This window comes from Prosopis cineraria, unplaced genomic scaffold, assembly GCF_029017545.1.
Source record: "Prosopis cineraria cultivar Desert tree isolate PC_DT_omini unplaced genomic scaffold, ASM2901754v1 PC8, whole genome shotgun sequence".
NCBI classification, from domain to species: Eukaryota; Viridiplantae; Streptophyta; class Magnoliopsida; order Fabales; family Fabaceae; genus Prosopis; species Prosopis cineraria.
The window spans coordinates 10,372,880-10,381,532 of NW_026555339.1; positions in this window are offsets into that span (position 1 = coordinate 10,372,880).

The following is an 8,653-nucleotide window of genomic DNA, read 5'->3' on the forward strand; positions in this document are numbered from 1 at the left end:
ATGTACTTTTATTTTTATTTTTAACTTTAAATAATGATATAACTATATTAAATATTTTTACATTAATCAAAAAAAATTAAAAAAATAGTTTAAATGTTAAAAGATGTCCTTTTAGACTAAAAATTATTTTTAAAAGGTATAATATAAATAGGATTGAAGGGACTCTTAATTATAGGACAATTTTATAGAGTACTCTTTATTAGCTAACTTTATAATTTCATTATTTCAAATTACAAGATAATTTGAGACATAATTAATGGCAGGGCCACATACAAGTGAAAGTGGGCACATGCCCCCCCCACATATAATAGACATGAAATTTTAAATTTTGCACCACTTTTCTTCATATTTTTGTACCCCATCTTTTTAATACTTTAAACAACAAATTCATTTTATTCTTTCTCTACGCTTAGAATCTAAATTTTTTAACTTTTAAATTCAAAATCTAGTAATATAATAAATATATATAATTGATTTTTTTAATTATTAATTTATTTTTAAAATTATTAATTTTTCAAAAATAAAATTGCTCTCTAAACCGAGTTTTGTCACAAGACATGATTACGCATATAAATAAAATTTAATAATGTTACTTCACAATCTTATTTTTTTAAAATAAAAATATAAACATTAAAAAATGTCATTCATCTAATATAATTGTAAATTTATACATTTAATTATTATATTATAATTATTTTAATTTTTTTCGTTTAAAGGATAATATTAAAAAAATTATTAATGAAACTTAATTTTTATTAAATTATTTTATATTTTAATATAACAAATGCCTGGAAATAGGTTTTAGCTTCTCTTTTTATGGTTGTGTTAAAAAATCCAGGCACCTTAGGACCCCGATCACTTTGGGACTTGTTGGTTAGTGTGTTGGACACCTAATCTTGAAGGCCCCAGTTCGATCCACCCCGTTTGGTGCGTTTGGAGTATGAAAATACCTCTCTTTTAGGCCTGTTCGAAGATATTTCAATAGAAATGGATGTAGTTGAAGAAGGATAGGTGATTTAAAAATATGATTGGTATAAACATGAAAATTATATATAATTTTTAATTTAATTCTTATTATACATTTAATATATGAAATGACTAATATATCCTCATCAAAAAAATTAGCTGCCAACCTTTGAAATGAATTGGTCATCACCGCCCATTAGTAGCAGAGCTAGGATCTTAAGTCGAGGGTAAGGGTGTTTAAAATTGATTCAAATCAAAAGGAACAACTTAAGCCAAAAGAAATCGATCAAAATCAAACAACAATTAAGTCTGTTTTGATTTTTATAATATGAGAATCGATTGATGTGGTTTAAGTTCGGTTTTGAGTATTAGAAACCGAACCAAACCGAGCCAAACCTGATTAAAAAATACTATTTATTTATTTATAAAATATATAACTATTTATTTACAAGAAGTATTTTGTTTTGATTTTTTTTACAATAATAAATAAATATTTTTAAAGGACTTAAATGGAAATGCATAATATTAAATAATTATAATAATCATGTTATGACCGTCATTTAATTATTTACAACTTGAAAGCCTCAGTATTCAATTTATTTACAAGAAGCATTTTGTTTTGAATTTTGTATAATAAATTTTTCATTATTTATTAAAATATAGATATATAGATAAACATTTTCAAACAACTTGAATGGAAATGCATAGCATTAAATAATTTTAATCTTGAAAACTTATATTAATTTTTATTATTAATTATCATTATCACATTAAAATTTTGTTATATTTTTATACCTCTATTTATGAAAAAAAAAGAGTAAAAAAGAATTAGATTTAATTTCATATATAGCACCATTATGAAGATGAAAAAAAGGAAAAAAAAAATTAAGTAGGTGCATTAAAGCTTGATCCAAACCTTAACCAAACTAAAAATTAAATCAAACCAAATCAAGTTCAATAAAAACCGATCAGGTTTCAATTATAAGTAAATCAAATGGTTTGATTTTTAATCAAAATCAAACCAAACCGAGCCTATGAACACTCCTAGTCGGGAGCGGAGCCAAGACATTGGTATAAGAAAAATATTTTTGTCTCTTCTAATAAATCTCTATCTTTTTTTTTTGGTCTTTGTTTCTTAATTCAATTTTCAATTGCAAACTTACAAGTGTAGTGAGTTAATGAAAGTAATTCAATGGGTTTATTCTTGATTCTTGATTCTTTATTTTTTATTGCTTTTTTGTTTTAACTAGTATCCTCAGGATGACAACTGTGTGGGTCTAGTTTAATCAAATTATTTTTTTATTTTTAAATGATTAATAAATAATATTGATATTTATGTATAGTGAAATTATATGTTAATATTCATTAGATTTTGAGTTAAAAATTAAATTTTAGATTTGAGCTAAATAAAACATACATATTCTTTTTCCCAGGTGAAGCCCTCAACAATATGTGGCTTCGCCACAGCCACCATGAAAACAATAATAAACCTTCTAGAAATTGTGAGAAATCAATACCAAACCCCTTAAATGTATCTTTGGATACATCTATGAAACAATTATAGAAGTTAAAATCATAATTTTATAAAAATATATACAACCATTTCTGTTACATGTCAAGATTAACTATAAATTTAAAATGTCAGTTTTCTTAAAAATATTCAAACAGTTATTATATATAATAGAATTAATTATGAACTCAAAATTATGGTTCATAAAATAGAGTTTATATAGTTTTTGAATAAATTTTTAAGAAAGTATACTTAAAAAGCTAAACTGAAAAATAGGTAACAATACCTTACAAATAACAATAATTTTAGGTTCATAATTGATTTTGTTATCTATAGAAGTGTTTGAATATTTTTTAAAAAAAATCATGATTTTGGGATTTATAATTGATTTTAGTATGTAACAAAGGTGCTTGGATATTTTTTTAAAAAAATATGATTTTAAATTTATAATTAATTTTGATATGTAACAGAGTGTTTGAATATATTTTAATAAAATAATAATTTTACTTGATTTTCAATTCTTTTTGTCAATTTGGTGTTTCAATTCTGCTTTCAATCTTATTAATCAAAATTTTATAAATCAATCATACCACATAACTTAATCAATTATATTTAAAATTAATCATATTAATCAATTTTTTTAATTGATATCCAAGCAGAAGTCAGTGAAGGAATATATACTTAACAATGCAAAAATCATCATCATAATTTATTAAAATTGAAATCAAAATCATAAGAGACCATTGCTTCCATCTGTGAAGAAGAAGGTTATGGAGGCCATCGTCTTGATCAACAAAGGGAAAGCCATTTGTCATTGCCCACGAGGTTGCCATCGCCGTCACTATCATAGACCATGGTTTGCGAGAGAGAGAGAGAGATATATATATATATATATATATATACACACACACACTTAAAAAATAATATTTCAATATTTTACAAGTATATCACTATTATATATGATATCAACATAGATACATTAAGCAATTTGAAGCATTGTTTTTCATATCCATCACTTTTTTCTCATTTTTATTATAGCTGTTCTTGGGAGGGGATGAGATTAAGACAATCTTATCTTGTGTCTCATCTCAATAAAAAATAAGATTGAATTTTTATTACATATTTGATTTCACCTCAAAAGTCATTTTGTCCTATTTGGGATAGGACCAAAAAATCCTAATAAAGAAAACAAAACATAAAAAAAAATTTAGATAATAACATTTATTAAATTATATAATTTGTTAGGTTCAAAATCAAAATGACACAAGTATATAAATTCAATCATTGAGTTACAACCATAATTTAAAATTTAAGAACACAACTTAAAGTTAATTAAGATTAAATTTATGTCAAGAAGATGATATTGAGCTGAGATCTAACTTAACTTCTTTTTCAAAACAAAACAAGACATCTCAACAGTGAATTCGTGTTTTATCTTATCCCAAACATATTTCTCATCCTGTTTTTATAAGTAGGGATAAATCGGTCTTAATATGATTAGAACTGACATTGGTGGATTACAATCGGGACACACATGAATACTACTACTAATTTTTATAGGGGTCTCTCCTGAGGCTTTTGGACTCACCTACATGTATTTGCACATATAGCCAACCAATCAAAATGACGAGATTCCGTGGAAATCCAAAATATACTTTGGCTATAAAATTCAGAAAATATCATTGCAGAGCCACTCCTCACTGGTGACAGCAATGATGATAGCATTGATGGGTCGACTTAGTTTTTTCCATTATTTTTTTTTGCCAAATCTGATTTGTAAGAAATATGAGGACTAAGTTATAAATTATCATTATATACCCTGTATCCAAAACAAATAACTACAAATCCTTGAGATTGACTTGCAACTTAGAATTTAGAAATATCAAATGCATATAAATTTTTTTTAAAATAATCTAAAAATAATATTTCAATACTTTAAATATACATATTAAAAAAATGTCGACGAGTATCGTTATTACCTCCGTGCTTCAAGATTCACGATCATTTTTTCCAGTTCTTATAAAATGATCTCTGCTAAGTCCTAAGGCCTTTTGACTCATCTGATCTCCACGGATTTACATACATAGCCAACTAAGCAGAATGGATTCCGTGGAAATTCAAAATATGCTTCTGTTATAAAATTCAAAAAATATCATTAATGCAAGGCCAATCCTCATCGGTGGCAGCAATGACGGTGGCAGAAGTGGTTGAGTAGATGACTAAAAAAAAAAAAAAAAAAAAGCGCACACGCACACACACTATGTTGATGGTTTTTTTTAATATTTAGAATAAATATTTTTGTAATCTGAAAAATCATAAGATAGGAATAATTTATAATGGTATAATATCTTTAAAAATAAAAAAATTTAAATTGATATCATATATTCAATATATTAGTGTTAAATATATTTTTTAGGGAGAATTTCAATAAAAGACCCTTGGCCATATTTAACTATATTCAGATCCTCTAAATTTTTAAAATTTCACTATAGTCTAGGGATATTAATTTGATATTAAATTTAGGAAGAATTACATCCAGCCCTCCTAAGAAAATTAATCATAGATAAGGACTAATAACAAGTTTCATTCGATAAAAAACAAGTCATATTTTCATTTTAACAACAATCTATTTTGCATTGGTTCTTATCTGTGACTAATTCCCTTGGGATGAGGTTGAATATGATTTTCCCTTAAATTTATGAAGAAAATGATAAAGTTGCCCTTCATTTAAATTAATATTAGGACTTACTTCATTTGTTCATTTATTTACCGAATATTGTTAATTGCCCTATTTCACTTATTTTTATTTTAGATGTTTAAATCAGTTTAAGATAGCTTGTTAATTCCTATTATGTATGTTGCTAATTTACTTATGAACTATTATTAATTACCATACTTCACTTATTTATTGTCTATTTTAGTTGTTTATTGTCAAACTTTCATTTAATTTCATTTTAAGGAAAAAAACAAGTTAAGTAGGATAATTAATAATATTCTATAAATAAATAAATAAGTGAAGTAAGGCAATTAACAAGCGAAGTAGTAAAATTCTAATATTAATTTAAAGGAAGGATAATTTTATCATTTCTCTTAAAAATTTAATATAAAAAATTTTAAGTGTTTTGAATGTAATTAAATATGTTTAAGGGTCCTTTATTGAAATTCTTCTTTTTTTTTAAATCATAAAGCAAACTTCGTTTTTTGTAGAAAAATCATAAAGCAAACATTATTAAAACATTAAACGATTACAGCAAGAAGCCCAAGAAACTAGTAAAACTAATTTCCTGGGCTCACAGACTAAAAAGTTGACAGAAAACAAACAACAGATAAAAAAACAAACAGACAAACAAAACGCATGACATGGAAAAAGAAAAAACATGACAAACGCAAAGACGACAACAAAAAAAAAAACGATTATAGCAGAACAGAGTAGGCGATCCTCCAGCCAACGAGCCTGCAGAAAGATACGAAACGCTCGTGAAAATTAGTGTTAAACACGCGCGCACGGAAAAGGTTAATGTTTTCTTTTTGGCTAAAATACATAAAACGTTCATAAATTTTGAGACAGTTATATAAAACTCTCATCATTTTTAAAAATTTAAAATTAATTTTTTAATTTTTAATTTTATTTTTCAAAACCCCATATTGGTAATTATATTATTTTTTAAGAGGGTTAAAATGTCATTCAATTAAAAAAAATATTATATTGTATAATTATTTATAATAAATTTCTTGTATTTTTTAAATAGTTGAGACACTGATTACAAAAAAAAATTATCACTGTATAAAATTTTAAATATTTTGACCATGTATATTATATTAATCTTACATGAAAAATAAATGAAAATTTATCTTTTAAAATGATAAAATCATGCACCATTGATAACAAAAAAACATGGATAAAACTAATATGAACATAAATATTTAAAATTTTATACAGTGATAAAAATATATTTTTTTGTTATCAATGCCTCAACTATTCCAAAAATACAAAAAAATTATTATAAATAGTTATACAATATAATATTTTTGTTTAATAATTTTTTTTAGTTGAATGACATTTTAGCCCTCATGAAAAAAATAACATAATTAACAATAAAGTGTTTTAAAAAAGCAAAATTAAAAGTTAGGGGTTAATTTTAAACTTTTAAAAATGAGGGAGGTTATATGCAACTATTTCAAAGTTTAGAGAAATTTTATGCATTTTATCTTTTTTTTTTTACAACTCTGATTTTTTGGGTATCGGCAATTTTATCCACGTAAGCCCTATAAAATGACATTAATGGCCAGGGGATAAAGATGGGGTGCGGGGTTTGCTAAGCATTGAGGAGGGTTGAGAGAAATATGAGGAGTGAATTATAAGTTCTAAAACTACAGGAACAAATTCCAAAACAAGCGTAAATTATAGGGACCAAAAGAATAGTTTTCCCTTTTAGACATGAAAATGGCTCAAAATACCGAAATACGGTCGAGGATGTTACACGTCCAACGATTCAAGTAATTTAATCTTAATATTAAAAAGATTTAAGGATAATATTAAACTATTAACGGGGATGGAGATCTGATCCAACTCAAATTAACTAGACTGAATTTATTGGGAGGACAAACTCTTCTCTTATTTAAAAAGAATTTAAATTAAATTAGTTAATAATTTCATATATTTTTGGTGTGTATATTTCTTTTTATATTTTAATTTTTATTTAAAAACATAAACAAAATTGTTGGTTTTAATAGCTAGTTATCCCAAAAACACATCATGACAGCCTCACTTTCTTCACTTAACAGGGATCGTGTGTTCTAATTAATGTATATCCTTACTCTTATTTATAAACCATTTTTAGCATGTTTTATTAAAATAAAAAACTTTTAAACCTTTTTAATTATGTTTTAAAATTTAATAAGTTCTTACTTCTACTCCTAATAAGGATAAAAGATATTATTTTTAATAATTTTTTAATATTTAATAAAAATAAAAAAGATAAAGATAAATATAGAAAATAATAAATATCCTGTAAATAAAATAAAAATTAATATTTTCTCTCTGTGACAAGAGGAGTAAACATTGGCTAGGCTTTTTAATAGGCAAGAAATCACTTTTTATAGAACACGGCTACACACACACACACATATTATATTCTTTATGTTATTATATATCACTAGTATATTTCTAACACTTAAAACGAGGGAAACATAATATTTCCTCTGATCCACCCGTAATTAATAGGGATGGGGGAGAATTTTGGAGGGGGGGGTTGAGATTGAAGGAATGGATAGGGGCCTAGTGGCAAGATATTTTTGTTCATATTATATGTTTATTAATTGAAGTTAAAAATGAATAATAGTTTGTTCTTATGGTTTTCAAAAAATGAAATTTATTATAAGAATCATGAAAAATTTAATTTATAACTTTAAATCAACAATATAGTAAACATCATGTGTTGTAAAATGTATTTAATATCATTATTTATTATAAAATAGAAAAATTTGACCTATCGATCATACTATTTATAGATCACCAATACAATCCTCTAATTGTTTTTCATTAAACATGATTATTTTTTTAATTTATACTACTTCTAATAAGAAAATATATTTCTCCATTCAAAAATATAAGTTATTTTTTTAGGGGTTAGATGTTAAAAAATGTAAGACATTTTTAGTATTTCAATATGCAATTAATGTGTTTTTTTCAAGAATATATATAATAAATAAAATATTTTATATTTATTTTAAAGTAAAACACCTTATTAAATAAGGGTAAATATAAAAATATGGTATTACTTTGAAGACAATTAATTGAAGGGCAAGATTTGATTAAAAAATCTTACATTTTTAAATGGAAGAAGTATGATAGAAATATATAAAACTTTACAAAAATTAATAACAATAAAGTATTATTTTTTTTAATATTAATGAAGTAGTTAAAAATGTACTATATTCTGAACCGACGAGAAATAATATTCAACTTTGCATTTTGTATTGGGATTTGAAATCCACCAAAAAGGAAAATAAATGACAACCACCTCATCATGTAGATGTGGAGAAGTGTGGTTTAATGAAGGCAGGGAGATGGGGGATGCGTTCGTATACCCATTTTCGTGTGTATAAATATTCAGCCACTTAACATTGTTGGCTCATACAATACTCTATCAAATCATCTTTGAGATTTTCCAGCAA